At 44.9% G+C, this 18746-nt stretch overlaps 1 protein-coding gene across 2 annotated transcripts in view; it reads right to left on the bottom strand.

Annotated features, from left to right (window-relative positions):
• The window catches only part of LOC135235582 (galactosylgalactosylxylosylprotein 3-beta-glucuronosyltransferase 1), a 67454-nt gene that overhangs the window by 17304 nt on the left and 31404 nt on the right, over positions 1 to 18746 (bottom strand). For both annotated transcript variants that reach the window (XM_064301169.1, XM_064301170.1), the window contains exon 2: positions 15317 to 15587. The gene's annotated coding sequence lies outside the window, so the exon portion shown is untranslated. The remainder of the gene's footprint in view (positions 1 to 15316; positions 15588 to 18746) is intronic.

Raw genomic sequence — 18746 nt, 5'->3', positions numbered from 1 at the left:
GGGGTTGGAGGAGGCTCTTGAAAATAAGCCTTTATTCATGAACACCTGGTGAAGGCTTGAGCTTTAGTATCCTTATCAGTACCAGGTTATTACACATCAAAAAAGGAGGAGGAAGAGGCTGAGTGGAATGGAGCCATGGCAGGAAACCAAAAAAGCACTGCCTTAGTCACTCTGAGTCATTTCCTGTCCCTTCACATAAGGTCTCCAATATCAGTGCGTTTCTCTTCCCTGTCTGTTGGTGGATGGTCATTTCCTCTCCAGTGTGAGTGAAAGCTGTAGGGTGGAGCTGCCCTCATGTGGACTCAGGTGTGGAGTCATGGAGACCCAGTCTACACCCCTCCCAGGCGTCCTTGTCCCACAATGCATCAGATTCTAAAAATGTAATTCTTTTTTTAGTTTGATATCTCTATTTCTCTGAGTCAGAGGGTCTGATTGTATTGCTAGGCCTGTGGAGTTAATCTCTGCCAATTTGTGCTCTGCAAGCTGCCGCTCCTCTTCATGTCTCAGTCTACCACCTGAGGAAGAGTAGCAGGTCTCACCTGCTGACTGCAGATGCCTGATTGGCCAGAAGAGGCACTGGTGCCCACCACCCAATCACAGTCATCACTGGCAAGGTCACAATCCAATAGCAAACAGCGATGCCCGTCCGCCCCCAGAAACAGTGTCTGAACTGGATGAGCCACCAGCAGCCTCTCGATCAGATTTCAGTACTCTAAAACGTTGGGAGCAATGCAGTAGGGATGGAAACCATGTCCATTCCCCTTACTCATTTGCAGGGTTGCCACATTGCCGACTGGCAAACAATCCTCCTCGTTTACTTATTTTTAAAGAAGGCTGTGCAGTCCACCCTCTTTTTGTATTCTTTTGCTTTATTCAGACAGGTAGAGAGCAGATAGGATAACTGATAGAAAATGGATCACAGCTCAGAAGTTGCAAGGCAGAGGATGGAACCCCTGACTGCTCAGGGAGATATATATATAGCTATATATACACCTATATAGCTTGAGGATCAGCCACCATACGGACTGCACTAGTGCTTCATCATTTATTTTTATATTTTTTTTTGTCCTGGTCAAATGAGCCCAGATAGTGACAAGGCTGGGGACATCTCAGATAAAGGAGCTGTGATAGGTCATTATTGATCTCCTGTCACCCCCCCTCCCCAAAAAAAAAAAAAACACTTTACCCTGGGGCATCAGGAAAAGTGAATAACATATTGATCCCCATGCGTTAATTTGCCTTTGAAACAACTAAGCGACGATGCCTCAGGAATGTGTGATTACTTCCTGGAGAATTTTCATCTGACTGCACATTACCCTTGCATTGTTTTCCAGAAGGGAAAAAAAACTACTAAATTGACCAAAGACATTGACATTCAAACATTGAAAACAAGAAAAAGGATGCCGTCAAGTCCGGTGGAGAATTCATGCAGGCATTCATGTAAATTATTACAATCTCAGCAGCGGCGGGAATCATGGCTGTGAAATTAACTGCGTGGGAATGATTTTTGGGTACGCGTCGTTTTATCTGCTCTGTCGGAGAAGACAAACATCTGGAGTATGGGTCACCGTAAAGATGGGAGCTCCGTTGCTGTAGGAGTAGTCCTGATTACATTCCCGCCGCTGACAAGACACATTCGCCTCTCCTGCATTAGCATCTTTATTTATAGACGAAGACAGAAACAGAATGGCGAGGATTGCCGGCAGTCTGATTTGTGAAGGTCTTCCCAGTGTAGCGCGAGCCCAAAGCACATTTGTCAGGGAGTCCAAGAAAAACATATAATTCACAGTGGGCATTGTTTGTTTAAAGTGTCAATGGACCTGGTGCTACTCCACAATGCCAGCAAATAATAGGCAGATGGTGTCGTGGCCATGTGATAGTTGGATGGTTATCGCTATACAGTTTACTCTCCAGTGAAAGCAGGTGTCAGCCCATGGAGTCTATTTCCTTTGACGGAATTAGACTTCCTAAAGGCCTAACCCATCTGAAGCAGACTGTGTGTGCCCTTCTCCCTTTATTTGGCGATTTAGGCTCACCTAGTTTGGCATGGAATGTTAATAAAGTGGGCAAGTGGCCTATGGGCAGCCATCTTCTCAGAATTACTGCCCCCCACCCCCGACCCAGTCTTTAAACCGTTCATCAGGGCTGAGACCAGCCTGGCACAGACAGGCTTCCGTGCCCATCAATCACCACAACCACTTCTCCCAAAACGACTTACTTAACTATCCTCCTGAAAAAAAAGCCATTGCCTTCTAAATCAAAGAGGAAACGGGGGAGAAAAGTGCTCTCCAAAGCTGATGGTTGGGCCAGATTAAGTTATTAAAGGTCATTATCCTGGACAGCGTGCCAGCCCTGGGTTAAGCTAATGGCTGGATGTGGGTGCAGCAGAGTGATTGCGGTGAATGAATGAATGAATGAATGAATGAATGAATGAATGAATGAGGGAAGTGCAGCAGAGGCAATCGGTCAGGTAAGGGTCAGCGTATGTTAAGAATCATACACCGACAAATTCTATCCACATGCACTGTATAGAAAAATTGGTCTGATTGACTATTTTAGAACAAATGCCATATTGCTCCATACTGTGTTTCACATGTGTCTTATTTAATGACTTACAAAAACTGTTATAAAAACCAAAAGTAACCATTACATTTTCACCATCTTTATGACAGTTTTGTGCTGTCTAACACAGCCCTCACCATAGGGAATTCGCACCTGGACTGGGCTGCTTGGATGAGGTTTATTTTTCATAACAGTGTTTCTCTCACTTTTGCTGGTAGCACTTGCTGCTGGCATCCATGCAGAGCCTTGTATAAATAGAAGATGTGTCTACATGTCCTGTCCTTAACCCAAGTGCTACTCTGACCCATAAATGTCATTGCTGACCAGCATAATTTTTCTTTTTCTTCTCAAACTCGCTCTTGACCAGATGCCTCCCAGATTATGCCTCATCATTGACTGACTGCGTTTGCCAGATTAGAAGCAGCTGTCTCTGAGCTGCTGCTGTGACCTTAACACAGCAACAGTACAGAAGCACAGCTTTCTTAAAACGCAGGGGCATGTTGCCAAGTAAATGGCTGTTTTCTTTTGTGATTTTCAACAGGCCTGATGATCAACAGGTTAAAATCACATACATACATACCATGAGTGCCAAGCCCAGTGAACATTAAGAGAGGATTGCACTGCCTTAAATCAGATCACATGATTTAAATAATAAACAACTAAATACTGACAGACTATAGCTTTATCAATGGTGTCCCCGCTCTCAAAAACAAAACAAACAAAAAAACAAACGACAGATCTGTTCAAAACTCAGCAGCTATTTGCTGTGGCCAGAATGACAATTAAGGCTGATGATCTGAAAATGTCTCTGAGGAAGTAGCTGGCCGTCTGGCTGTTATTGGTCCCAGGGGAACAGGGGTGCTGCATGCCTGCTGAGGCTGAGCCAATGGAACACACAGGGTCTGCTGAACAAGAGCAGGGTTCTCAGGAGCTCTGGTCCCGTTATGAATACATATCAAGGAGCATAAATGAAGAAATTTGGTCTGGAGGAACCTGTGCACTGTGAGATCAGTGGGTGATTTACCTGTTTTGATTTGGTTTAAATACAGGTGACCAAATGGAATGGCACTTTCCACTCTCAGAATTCTACAGCCCACTTATACAGCACACCAGGTAAAAACACTGAAATCTATAACCATATGCATCCTGCGCGTAAAAATTTTTGACACGGCAAAGTGGGAAACTGCAAACACAATCCCTGTGTGTCATAATATGAGAAGGGGAGAGGGGGGGAGCTGTGATGTGAAGCTCTGTGTCAATGGAAATCATTAGCAGCAGCTTGGATTTATTTTTTTTAGCTTGAAACTGCAGAGCTGCTACCTGCAAACGGTACTCTCACGCACAGTATAGGACATCTCCAGCTCCTCTCGCTGCCGTCTGCACACGTCTCAAATAAAACAACATCTGACTTTGAGTTTGATCATGGAGTGGACTGTAAACAAAGAACAGCAAAGTACCCAGAATGCAACAGCAGGGCTTTTCAAGGTCATCCTTTGTACGTTCGTCTAGTTTGTTCCAGCCGCTGGAAGTGAACAGCGCAAAGCTGGAGGAGCAACGGTGCTGGAGGGAGGAAAACAACGTGGCGGGAGGAAGGGGCGGGATGAAAAAAGAGGAGGAAAGAGGAGGAAATGGGAGAAAAGGGAGAAAGTGGTAGGGAGAGAAGGAGGAAAGGACAAGTTCCCTCGGCTTGAGTGTTGTTAAAAAGCTCAAAGCCACGGCTGAACTTTAAAACCTGTCACAGGGTTGTGAAATGTGACGGCAATTAAAGCCAGTGGAAACATTGGCCCGGTGGATCTGAAGTTCCCAGCGGATCCTCAAGGAGGGTGGCAGCAGCCGCACTGTGTCTCCTCTCAGACTCTCTGGGTCTCTGGGGAAGGGGAGAGGGGGTGGGGGGGTGAGCATTGCAGTGGGAGAAGGGGAGCTAGATGGCTTTGCTGTGGGGGGTGGGTAGGTGTGTGGCTGCAGTGGAAGGGGGATGGCGCAGTGTTTTTTGTGTCCCGTTTGGGTCTTTGCAGGGATTGGGGAGGTCATGGGGCGAAACAAATGTATTTCTAAATATAATTTCTATGTAGGAAGCAGTGAGAACAAAGGCAAGGACTGAGAGAGCCTGGGCCTGAAAACACTTGTGAAATTTCCTGCAACCACTTTGCTTGGCTCTCCCCAACCGCCACTTTGCGACATTACATATAATTATATATCGCACACTCACTTTGTGCCATGGCCCACTCATTAATGAGTCATTAGGACTTAGAGGTGTGACATTACGTTTCGATATTAATGAATCACCACAAATACAGTGCTCACATAGAGCACTTCAAAGAGACCTAATGTAACAATCTATAATTGTCAATAAGGCACCTTTATATTAAGCGATATGCACTCATGCCATTCATGCAACCGCTCATGTGCTGATACCTCTTACCACATAATGACTTACTATATAAACAAATGCAAATGTAAGTAATGGTATGATATAGCCCTGTGTTTACGCACTCTCGTGATACAGAGTTGACATAAAAACTGTGCTCATTGCCGCTTTCATCACCACAAATAATAGGAATCTAAACGAAAATGCTCCTTGCTCTGGGGCTCCATTAAAGAAAATTAAATCCCAGAAGCCAGTGACTCTGCTAGTACTCGGCAAAAAAGCTTTTATGGATGCACATAGCATTAACGTCCTCTCCATGATTATTTTAATTATGTAATTAGCTGGACTGCTGACATGCTTGTTTTTTGTTGTTGTTTTTCTTTGATGCTCTCCCATTGGCTTCGCCTCAGCAGCCGACAGGCAGCCCTCAGGAATCGATTAGCTTGTGACTGAATCCCGGCTAATGGCTGCGGCTTAGTTAAGAGGCCTATTCATTTCCTTCTAAATGCTAAGTATAGAAAATCACCACCACCTTAATGGCCCAGCTGCAGAGAGACACAGTCTCTGATCTCATCACTTTCACAAACAATAGCTATCCTCCTCTTTTGGTCAATAACATAGCAAGAGTTCACGCTATCCTCGAGTGGAATTTTTCAGTCTGAAAAACCCTAGTCTCATTAAAAATATCATGCGTACTAATATTTATTAATGTTGCAATAAGCATCAGAAATGTGTTTCTAAGGAAGTATAGTTCAGTTTTTCATACTTGGCCTTAGCTGAACTAATATTAAAAAATGTATATTCATGATGCTAACTCTGCAAATTACAGAAGAACAACAAGTAAACAGAAATGCATCTTATAAAATGCATGGGGGGGAGGGGGGCGGGGTGGTGGTGGTGGAATGAGGGCAGGCCATACTTCAAGTATGGCCTATGTTCTGCACTTTCTCTCATGCTACCTGCCCTTACATACCAGAAACACATCTAGCAAGCAGACAAACAATAACACAGACTGATAATGCCATCTGTTAGCTTGGTTTTACAGCCCCTGTATGCAGCAGTGACAATAGCAGCTATCAAGCTGTGCAACAGGAGGACCACACAGACAACAGACCAGGCTGGACTACAGCACATGGTCTCCACGGATGATGATGTCACTGTTGATTATGTCATACAGAGTGCAATCAAAAAGCAATCAAAAGATGTAGAGAAGATTACATTGTTTTTTGTTTTTTTTTTTGCCTGAAATTAACAACTGATCAAACACCAATTCGGCTTCCTTTACTAATGGTTTCTCATCCCATCTTGCCATTTAAATTCCTCTGATTCAGTAGAGCATGGGCTAGCAAATGCATCCTCTGATGTCATTGCAGTCGGCGCAGACACTTGTCACGCTGCGGTCCACTGTAGTACACAACACTGCACTTCCTGTCAGCTGGCTGCAGGCACCCCAATTGGCACCCCAGGGGTCACTGTTGAGTACCCAGCTTTCCTGGTTGACATTTAGCCAATTGTGCATCGCCCTGCAGGGCCCCTGACATTCAGCATAGGACACCACATCCTTGGGAGCATCACTGCATTAAGATCCCAGGGGGCCCCGTGAGGAGGGAGGGTGGTGTGATCAGGGCAGGTGCGTTTGTGAAACAGCAGCACTGCTACCATCCCTGGCAGGCCTTACTTTAAAAAGCCACTGCTGGGATTTAGATGCCATCTAAGATTTTTTCACCGCTATCTGTTAAAAAGTAAAGTGGTTTGAAAGACTTCCATTAGCGGGAACATGAACAATCCCTCTGGGGTTTAACCTGTAGCCTCTACTCTCTCCTGGGCTTAAGGCATTTTGGAATAACAGTCAGTCATGTGACTTTGAAACCGCTGTGACAGCCTCGCAGAAGCAGGGAAGGGTGAGCGTGAGCCGTGAGCGCGTGAATCCGCCTTGCAAATGTGAATCCACCCTGCAGACCCGTCATTCTCATCATTAAACCTGTGCCAGTCGGGCTTTACTCTGCTCGTGTCAGTGTTTGCGATGAGGAAACCTCTGAAAACTTAAAATCCTGACATTTCCAAGGCTCTTGCATGTGTGCACCTCCTTAATCCAGCGCTAACTGAAGCGAAGGTCAGGTGTTAAAATGTGGTGACTGAGGGCTGGACTGGAAGCTTGTTTTCCGGTTCTGAAGGGATGGGGAGGGAGAGGGGTTTTGCGCAACTCTGACTTGGGTGGCGTCGACTGACTTATCGTCCCCCCTCAGCCCCCACCCCAAACTCCTCCCGAAGCCTGACTCCTGGAGCCACTGTGATCTGTTCTCATATTCTGCCCGTGCGTCTTTCTGCGGCACGGATGGCTTCGCTCGAGCGCACTGGGTCACATTCAAAGAACCGCGGGGGAACAGGAGTCTTTTAAAAGAGGAGAGACAAGAGTGACGCGCAGAGGAGCATGTTGATGCAGCAGTATCTCTGCGTTTGCTGATAATACGATGCGTCACCTGCACCGCTGGGACCATGCAGGGGACATAGCCTGCAATGACCTCCACTGCTGAGGCATTTTACTATTCACATAATCACAGTTTTATGCAAAATAATATTACATACGACACCCATTTTATGCTTATACATCCTTATTATTGCAGTACTGTTATTATGCCGATTATATGTTGGTCCATCCATCTATTATCTATGCCCGCTTATCCTGGGCAGGGTCGTGGAGGGTGCTGGAGCCTATGCCAGCGTGCATTGGACGAGAGGCAGGAATATACCCTGGTCTTTGGACCTTACAACCTTATTTTCTGTGTTCTTTTTTTGCCGGCAGCCAGCAGCTCCAAGGATACATCAGGCCCTTTTTTCACAGGCAACCTGACGGCGTGGGCCCAGGGATCTGACTGTGCACAGCACAGGGCAGAGAGCTGTGTCGACAACACAGGCCCAACTCTGGCCAGGGACCAAACCTTCAGGTGTTCTGAGGGTGGGGTGGTGAGGGGGGTGGAGGGGTGTGGAGAGCTAATGAGCACCTTTGGGGAGTCGGCATTACACTCGAAAATGGCTCCAATTAAGTCGCCGCGCTGTAAATTTTGCCGTGCAGCTGGCGTATTTCATTTTAATGAGGTTGCAGGCGGCTGCAGGCGTGAGGAAGGCGCGTCTCTGTAATCAGCGGCAGCGCTAAACCGCGCGAACGCCGGGCTCCGAGCCGCTTCAATACCGCGCTCATAAACTACGCATCAGCTGACCTTTCCCCTCTCTGATTGCTCGACGCAGAGCCGCTTTATTCCCCATTGAGCTTCGAGAAACTTGAATGCAATACATCGGCGGCCTGCATCTTCCACAGCGTAAAATCCTTTTTTCTTTTTTTTTACAGTTTTACAATATTTGTTTTCTCTTCTACTGAGACTAGTCATAGTTTATTATGGATTACAGAGACTATAAGGCTTATGCTTCCTATTCATATGCATGTTCATATCCCATTTTTGTGAATAACACAAACTATATCTTACCATAATATTCTATCAACAATATCCATAATATTAAAACCCTCATTCATTCATTTTTGTAAGTTAAAATTACCCTGCACATTTGTGATAACAGAAAATGTTTGCACATCTGTGGATACTATGCAGAAAATCAATTTGTATATTGCTTGTAAAATGTTTTTCATTAGCTGACGTACTAATGGGTTTGAGAATTGTACCTTGGTAAAATATTCACACTCGCCAGTTCTGTGGAAAACATTAAAGGACTTAAAGGATTCAGGCATTTGTGCGATTATTTCATCAAGCTGATATGGGGGTCAGCTCTGTGATCAGAGCTAGCCGATCTCCACTTCCTCCCTCTCCGCAGTTAACCGGCTGGTCTGTGTGGTACCATGCTGAAGGATCGTACTGCTTACAGACAGGACTGCAGGGGAGCTGCGTGGGCCTCATCAGTTGAGGGGAGGGGGTGTGGTGCTATTGCTTGAAGAGGCAGACCACAGTGGACAGGGCCACGGTCAGAGTTCAGTGACAGTGAGTGTGTGCCTTTGCCATGGAATTGTGCTTTTGTCACACTAGGAGCCAACTAGGAGCTCTTAGGCAGCAACAATCCTTTCATTTCAGAAGTGCTATTGATAATAGAACAAAAAAAAAACGCTTGTATGGTTCTTATAAACAGTTTTTTAAAAAACTCTTTGTGGTAAAACTCCACGGATCATCTGTTCCCAGTTCACATATTCAGTCTTTGGACAAAAAAGTTGTTGTTTCTAGCTTGTGGAAATATTTGATTTTTGTTGTCATTTTCAATGTACCCCAATGCTGTACAAGAATTCTTCTATGTCTTTAAAGTAAGCATTTCTAAAACATGAGTTCTTTGTTTCAATTTTTGCTACGCTGTCAGCCTAGTTGAGCCACTATTCGTCATAGTACCACCAATCCTTCACCCTATCTGTTTTGTAGAAGCCATACCCTTATTTGAACATAGAGGGCCTCATCTGCTTCCATATTGAACTAACCCCACTCCCCCCTCTCCTGTCTCAGCTCTCTAAATTGAATTGCACGGATTGATTTCTGCAAATCTTTGGCTCCTCGTGCGGCTCTCCCTGTCCAAAACTGAATAATGTGCTGATGCTGGAGATTTGATGAGATTTAAACTCAACTAAAATAGTGATGCGATTCTTTTATTTGCTTACGGGGCGTGCTTTTTGTACGGATATTTTCCAGAGCGGTCGTGTGCATGCAGCATTTACTGAGCTAGTGAAGCTGCAGCATGCCTTCGATATGATGTAGCAGGTGATATAGCGCCTTACCGCATTCACTTGTTAGTCCTTCACCTGTTAAAAAGGATTCAGATCAAGCTGTGTGTGTGTGTGTACGTATGTGTGCGTGTTTGTGTGTGTGTGTACATGTACGCATATCCCTAAGAGTAAGAATACATTTGAATACATGTTTGGTGCTTCAGAGTGGTCTGCCTGAGGTAGTCAGCAGCTTCAGACCTGCTCCTGACAGGATGCTCTCGCTGCCTCTGCAACCTACTCCTCCTCTGCACAGGTAACCACCTGTGTCCTGTCTTCACCTGCTCTCTACCAAACAAACTACCTGGCTCAAATCCCTGCACATTATCAACCCACACAACTGGAATTTTTCCCAACCCTAATCAAAACCCAGCCCACACAGCTGGATTTTGTACCCTAACCCAACCCACACAGCTGGATTTTTACCCTAACCCAACCCACACAGCCAAATTTTTTCCCTAACCTTAATCCTAAAACAACCTACAAAGTTGGATTTTTGCCACAGACGGGGCCCACTGCATTGCAGCAAAACCCTTCCTGGGATTCAAACCTGAAACCACCTGACCTCCTGACTCTGTTTCTTTTTTAATTGAAGTGGCTGTGCTGTGGTGTGCAGTCACAGTTTGCTTTGAATTCAAATCCTCCCTGGGGCTCCTCACTGTCATGAATAAAAAGAGAGTAAACAAAAAAGAGAGATATTTCATGCAGTGACATTGAGACTTTTTTTTCACAAATTCATTTAAACCTGGGGTAGTTTTGGGGGAGCCTTTTATGAAGGTATAGTGTAATTACTGTGCACGCATAAATTGTTACATCATACATTATGCAGTACAAAAATGTAAAACTATTAAGTATTTGAATTACTGACTATGACCACACACCAGAAATCTGTACCAGCGCAAATGTGCATATACACACTCACACACACACACGCACGCACATACGCACACACGCATGCACGCACGCACGCACGCACGCACGCACGCACATGCACACACAGATATTTTGGTGTTTTCTGCCCGGAGACAGAGAATCCATGAGGACCTTACAAACGAGGAAGCTCAGTCTGACAGGATGAAAGATCTGTCCCTTCATTTAAATGAAGAAGCGTCTAGCAAACTATTAATAGATGTCTCCTCGACACACAGCCACAGAATCAAAACAAGCAGAGAAATTCCCAGAATTGATCTGAACTGTAGTTCATGATAGGGGCGTTATGAAAGGGAAAGTACCTAGAAGCCCTGATTAGACGCGACCTATCCGCACTGCCCCTGGTCAGTTAGACCTTTATTTCATATAACGGCCTGACTGGGAGATATAAATAAACATGGAGCACCGTGTTTTTAAAAGCAATTTTATATGCATATACAAATTTTAAGTGAATGAAATCTAAAAGGCAGATCACAGACTGCTTCTTTGAGCCTTCATTAAGGTTTGATCTGACTTGTGTATGTAGCAGGTCTGTACAGCAGTGTTAAATATGCATGTACCAGCTCGATGCACCAGATCTGAGATCTCATGTTTTTTCTGTCCTTTTCAGGAAAGTTGACCAATTAAAAATAAAAATGTGAAATCATGTAAAAAACATTGCGTCTTTTCTTGATTTATTGGAGAAGGGTAATGTATACAAAATACTGCAGCAATACCTTGCTAAAGATTTGATCAGACATGAAAAAGGATTACTAGTTGAATCAGATTAATTCTAACAAATAGTATGCTTAATATCTAAATTAATATGTAAAGTTAATGAATATTTAAGTTAGTTAAACATAATTGAGCATTGAAATATGGAGGAAAACCCTATTGGATACACTTAAACTAGCTGTGTTAGTCTAACAATGATAAGCTCACAGCAAATTTACTTAACAGTACCAAATAAAAATTACACAGAAATTTCAATACAAATTGTTGTTTTATTTATTTTTTTGTTGAGAAGAGGCAGTGAATTATTTTAATAGTGTATGTGTATATGTTCTTATGTGTATGTGTGTGTGTGTGTGTGTGCGTGTGAGATGGGGTGAGATTTTGGACCCCATGAAAAGATCTCACTTTGGGCCACACCAAACTAGAAAATCCTATGTTCTGATATTTTTGAGGGTCCCTGTCAGTCTGAGCCCTTGGAATCATCCTAAACCCCCCACCCCCAACAGCACCCCTGTGTGTGTGCATGTGTGTGCGTGTGTGTGTGTGTGTCTGCATGCATGAATGAGTGTGGTGTATATGTGTGTGTGTGTATGTGTGAGTATATGTGCATGAGTATGTGTGTGTGTGTGTGCGTTTGTGAGTGTATGTGCATGAGTGTGTGTGTGGGTGTGTGTGTGTGTGTGCGTTTGTGAGTGTATGTGCATGAGTGTGTGTGTGTGTGCGTTTGTGGACTGAGGGAGCTGTGGTTCAGATCCAGGCCTGTGCATGCAGAAGGGGGTGTTAGTCTTATTTACTGCTTTACATTTGCATGGGAGCGAAAGGGGAGCTGTCAAGGGCACAGCCGACAGCTGTGGTGTTTCTGCCTGACGGAACACATTAAGGTGGAGAGCGATAATTAATAAGCAGGGCTACTTGTTGGTCAAGGGCCCTCCTAAACCTGTTCCTCTCCCTCTCACCCTTTCACTCACTCGCTCACTCACTCACTCACTGTCTCTCTCTCCGCTCCCTCCCTCATCTCACTGAGGGGATGGGTTTCTGAGTTTCCGTGGTGATTACAAAGGCCGTTTTCTTTCGTACAATTCAGCACCGCTCTCATTTCCTGATGCTTTTGGAACTGGCAAGCGTGCGCGAGACAGCCCTCGAAAGGCAGAGCGTGTGAGAGAGAGCGAGCTCATTTGAATTTGCTTAGCGAGGATTTCTGTGATTTGAATGGCTCGCTGCTCAGATTAATTTGTCTGGTCTTTGCCGTTGAGCCCTCAAAAAGGACAAAACTTATGAAAGTGCATACACTGTGATTGATGGGAGGAGTGAATTGAAAGTGGAATGCAACCTTGAGCAATTTTGGAAATGAGAATGTAACATAATGCGTTTTACAGGCGGCGAGAGCCGGAATTATTGGCATTTCTCAGCCTCCTGTGCCAATTTAAGAATCAATTCAAAGTCAAAACGCGAAGGGAAGCACAGAATCCGCTCCCAAAATTGGAGTGAAAATACCAGCCAGCGGGGAATCTTTCTCTGCTCTTTCCTGTGTGCCACTGAACATGACAGAGAAGTGCATTCAGTAAACAGATTGCATCTTTTTCTCTTTTAAACATTTTACATTTCTTAAGATTTAATATATGTTTGTTCCCTTTTGAACGTTAAGCCCACTCACCCCAGAATTCACCTCGCTGTTGCTATTACAGTCCAGCATTGCTATCATGGCTACGAAATGCTGGAAAACTAAATAATGTATACAAAATTAAACATAACAAACATGGACCAAACCAGACACCATTCTGTCCTTCGCCATCTGCAAAAATGGGCTGGTATGGTTATTTTGGAATATTCTTATGGTTCATTCAGATTAATCTAAATCAATGTACAGTAACTGACAAAATAATCAGGTCATCAGATTAATTTTGCACAGGTGGTCTAATCTGTTTCTCACCTTGAAACCCCTCCCCACCACTGGCACCTCTAACTGGCAGAAACACAGTCACACAGTCTCAAGCCTGTTTGCGATACACCTGCTGCATCTGTGCCTTGTTGTCCTGAAGAAAGGTGGCATTTTGAAAATGGCAGGGCAAGATGGGCTAGTGGTATGCCATAGTGGTGCCAACCTGTTATTCCACCCTGAGCAGCACAAACACGCTGCATGTGAACACTGTGTCGCAGAACAAACACGCTGCATATGAGCACTGTGTCGCAGCACAAACACGATGCATGTGAGCACTGTGTCGCAGCACAAACACGCTGCATATGAGCACTGTGTCGCAGCACAAACACGCTGCGTATGAGCACTGTGTCGCAGCACAAACACGCTGCATATGAGCACTGTGTCGCAGCACAAACACGCTGCGTATGAGCACTGTGTCGCAGCACAAACACGCTGCGTATGAGCACTGTGTCGCAGCACAAACACGCTGCATGTGAACACTGTGTCGCAGCACAAACACGCTGCATGTGAACACTGTGTCGCAGCACAAACACGCTGCATTGACACTGTGTCGCAGCACAGCAAACACTGCTGTGAGCACTCGCTGCGTGAGCACTGTTACAAACACGCTGCATATGAGCACTGTGTCGCAGCACAAACACGCTGCACATGCACTCTGTCTGCACCTTGATGAAAAGAGGCCTGCCGAGTGCCTCCCTTCTGCCTGCTGCTTTCCCTGCGACAGAAACACAATATTTTCCCCCTTTCCCGCTAGACTGTCCGACGCCCACAGGCAATCTTCAGCGGCTTGGACCCTTCGCTGTGCCCCCCTTTAATGTTCTTCTGAAGTGCATTTATCCAGCTCTCCCATCAGCACCATCTGCTCACCCCTCCCCTCCCACTTCACCACATCCCATATCCCAGCATCCCCCACTCCTGGGGGGGTCTGGAACTAATAATATCCTGCCCCAGGCGCACAGATGCTTGAAGTAAGGGGATCAGCCAGATCATTTTGCCCCTGTTGGATTCCAAATCCTGCTGTGCTTCCCATCTCTTTCTTTGGATGGTGGGGGGGGGGGGCTGTGGCCTCGTGTGAACTAAGACTGAGGATGCTGTTAGCCCCTCGAATCCTCACAACATCGCACCCTCTCCCCAGCTCTTCACCACAAACACAAAGGGTGCCTGTTTGTGCCACTTCTTCCAGAGCAAACAAAGCTCACCCCAGCTGATCTTCTGCAGAATATAAAGAAAACGGCACGTGTCCCGAACCGGACAGGGGAAGCCGCGGGAATTTTGGCTTTTTAAATTACATGCGCATGCAGCTGCTTGCGCTGTTGTGTGAGGAAGCTATGGCCAATCCACATGCGGTACAGATCAACGGTGCTCACACCTGGGAGGCTGACACAGTTGCTCTGCAAGCATTTCACATATTCTCCACAAATATCAACAGCACGGGTCAGGAGAGGTGAAGAAAAACCAGCGTGTGAAATTCCTGTTTATTTTTCATTTGCATTTTCAGTCACAAATCTTTCCATTTTTATGTCAGAATAAACTGTAACAAATAGCCTATATGAGTTTATATGCAATTCATTTAGAGTGACAGCAGCAGGTAAAGCCGAATATTTACTGGTACATTAAATGCAGCTATATGCTATCCATCTTAAACTGAAATCTAATTTTCAGCACAGAAGCCAGTCAATATTTCTACTTAACTTTGGCTTATGATAAATGCTAGTATTATTTTTTCCCTTCAACTTTTTCAAATTTGAACTCGCTGAAATACATTCTGACAAATTTGTTTTGAATCTAAACCATACACCTAAAAGCCCCAGTTTTGAATTGAATGACGGAAAAATACCACCATCGACTCAATTACATCACTTGAAATTTGAACCCTCCGGGGAAAAGTGGTACATTTCATTCCCTGTTACTGGAGAGCAGGATATGAGACCAATAAAAGACAGGTACGATAGGCTGCATGTCCTGTGTCACTTTGTAGTCAGCCCCAGCAAAAGGCCCCCACACAGGGAATCTTAAAGGAGATTTAAAATGCTGAGCAGTTCTCAGTACTCACAGGTGATTTTTGGGCCACGAGTCGTAAGGAGATCTCTTCTCTTCTTCACTCGGTCAGTCTCCCTGAGCAAGTCCACCAATCGCAAGCCTCCGTTACACCAATCACAGGCTCCGTTAGTGAAATGGAGTTGCTGGGGGCTGTGGTGGAGGCTATCGGGAGGGAGGGGCTTGGGGAAAGAGGGGGATTCTGGGCAGCAGTGTGGAGGAAGCCCGATTAGTTGAAGCCGGTGGCATCAGGTCCGTGCAATCTGTCACGTCCTCAGCTCCGGCACCTGTGGAGATGAGAGACTGAGGTGTCAGCAAGAGTGACCCTTCTCATTCATGGATGGAGGTAAACATAAGGGGTGGGGGAGGGGGGATGTGGGGGCATGCAGAAGGGGAGTTGCATTTTGAGACACCCTGATTCCCTGTTCGATCAGGGTTGACCCTAAAAAGAGCCATCCTAGGTTGGAGAGCTACTGTCTCGCACAGCAGCTGGGAACCTCACTCAAGAGGCAAACAGTGGAGGAGATTTGTTTACAGGAACAGGGCTGTTTGCCTCTTGAAGTACGACTGGTTGCCCCAAGAAGGAGGGCTGTTTGTCCCAGGAATGAGGGACATCATTCGCCTGCCCAAAGGCCTCAAATTCATTCCCAGACTGCAGAACGCCCCCCCCCCCCCCCAGCTAGCACAGCTGATTTTAAATAGGATCAAAATTATCTTCACCTGGGAACATTCTAATCAAGTAATCTATTAGTTGCCTGCAAGACATACTATGCATACTAATCGGTCAGTTCATACCACAGCTGAATAATGTTAGTGTGCCGGATTGCTGCAAATGAAATAAAACCCAATAAAATTTGAACAAACACACCCCCGCATACACATACACACACGGACACACGTACACACACACACACACACACACACATTTTCCAGCAAGTTAAGTCCTCCCCCTCTCTGCTGTAAAAGCTTCTCCTTCACAAAGTCCCTTCTGAAAATTGTGGGCACAGCTTAATTTCAGCCATGCTCATACACATTAATTGAGTTAATTTGCATTACTAATACTTTGGATGAAAATAAGTTGAGGGAACACAGAATCGCTGTTCCATCACAGTTCATATGCGGTTACGTACAGTGTCTGCATTCACAATTTGGTAGAGCTCCACGAGGCAATACAAAGTCAGGACCTAATGTGGCCCAACAGATCTGAGAATAGAAGCCTTCTTACCTCACAGATTTTATACTTTGTCACTGAGCCAGTCCTGGTCTCACTAAGTTTGGGACCTACCTGACTATGTGATGATGATGATGACTCTCCACTGCTAATGACAATTGTGATGGGCCATCAAGGATGCAATGTCTGCAGTTTAAAATTTTCATGCCTACTTTAGGGTTCCCACAATTTCAGATATTACGCATTCCAAAAACGGGAGTAACTAATTTGGCTTCCCTGGTGAAAAGGTGAAACATATGTTCACTGGTGCATTGAGAATACAATTCAGCATCTACAGATGGACCTGCCAGCTCTGAAGTGGAACTTCTCTCTGCAAAATAACAAGTAATAGAAATATACTGCATAACAGAGAAACAACATTTTAATCAGAGAAGAGAAACACCATTTCAGTAATCTTGCTGGTTGAGAAACAAATCAACCAAAAAACTACCGCATATACAGTAAACCGACTGTTTTCTTTTTTCATTTTTCAGTTAAACATGTTAATACGCATAAGAATATTTGCTATATTTGTGAAATTATACTTATATTAAAGGATCATTCAGTCTCTTTCCTGAAGATGTTCTTGAAGATCTTTTACAGTCTTCCCCCACCTTTTATCTCCAGTGTGCGGCAGTGTACATCCTGAAGGTCGCCTATGCCTCTGCTTCATCTTTGCCTCAGGGCACTACTTTATTACACTCTCGAGTCACTCGTTTATCCAGACTCGTTTCTTTCCCATCTAACTCCTCATTCCTCCTCTGTCCGAACTGCTGATGTCTCCCTAAAACAACCAAGTAACAGGCATTTACATTTTTATAATTCCTTGGGATTGTTTAAAATATATGCCAGATAACGAGCTCAGTAATCTTAATAAGTGCTAGGAATTCAATGAAGGCAGCTCAGAGAATGCTGAAGTGTATTTTACTCAAATATAGATGTTAAGAAACATTGCTGGCAAGTGCCACAGTGGAATGGCAGAGAGTAGGCATGTGACATTTCTATTAATTATCATCACAGATGACCCCTGCAGTGTCCCCCGTAGTGGTGTGAAAAGTGAATATTTTATAATGGCAATCTAATTAGGCATGTAACAGACCCAACAGACTTCCAAAATAACTACATTATTCATTTGACCCTATTTAGTAGGACGGTGACCGTTTATTTACTTGGCACAGTGGAAAAACAAGTTCATCATGTAAAATGGCAGACAAAGTTCTCAAGGAGAAATTCTGATGCCCACCCCTCCCCCCGCCCACAGCAGTGTCTCAAAGTGACGTGTTTGAAGACATATATTTAAAAGAGAAAGAAGCAGGGCAAAGAAAAAAGACTGACATAGTAGTTGAGCTGTATTTCGTATGCTCTGCAGTGCCTGCAGTGCTTTCAACCACTTGCTTTCATTACTGATGAGGGCTTAACTCTTCCTGCAGTCTTTGTCACACCTTTTTTTTTTCTTCAATAATTCAGTTTAACATTTTTTTTTCAAATCTGAAAAGTTTCAATTAATTCTAAGCTGCCATTTGACAGGGGGATAGTTGTGATAGCCCTGGAGACCTTTGTAACAGGGGGGTACTACATAAAATACCCTGTGCTCAGCCATAAGCCCAGAGCACTGCATAAAATACCCTGCGCTCAGCCATGACCCCAGAGCACTGCATAGAACTCCCTGCGCTCAGCCATGACCCCAGAGCACTGCACAGAACTCCCTGCGCTCAGCCATGGGGACTGCTGACAGAGACAAATGGGGTACCTAGAGACCGCTACAACCATTCGGTGGACTCACATCGATTGATCATGCTAACCTACAAAACAACCTAATTAATCAAATGAATTAATCACCCAGCTATTTCACTTGCATTGTTCCCCCTCTCCAGCCAGGAATTCCCTGGGTTCTGGCATCAACCACAGGCCAGTGGGAAGATGGAGATGGGATGGTAGATGAAAGTGGGATGGATGTTATCAGTGGTTTTATGAATGCTCATAGTGTGAGGACAGTCAGGCTAAAGATAACAGCATGGGTAATGGTAAATGGTAATGACTGCATTCAATAGGCTTATCCAAAGTGTTACAATTGATTTTCTCTCAGCAGAGCAGTTAGGGGTTAGGTGTCTTGCTCAAGACACTTCTACACGCAGAGTCGAGTTTGAAGCAACTGATGCATGACATCGGTCTTACCTCCTGAGCTATGTCGCCCCTGGGTGAAGGCAGCCGATTACCATTCCAGAGTGGATTTGCA

This window comes from Anguilla rostrata, chromosome 12 (genome assembly GCF_018555375.3).
Source record: "Anguilla rostrata isolate EN2019 chromosome 12, ASM1855537v3, whole genome shotgun sequence".
NCBI lineage: Eukaryota > Metazoa > Chordata > Actinopteri > Anguilliformes > Anguillidae > Anguilla > Anguilla rostrata.
This window is presented reverse-complemented; position numbering and strand designations above follow the sequence as displayed.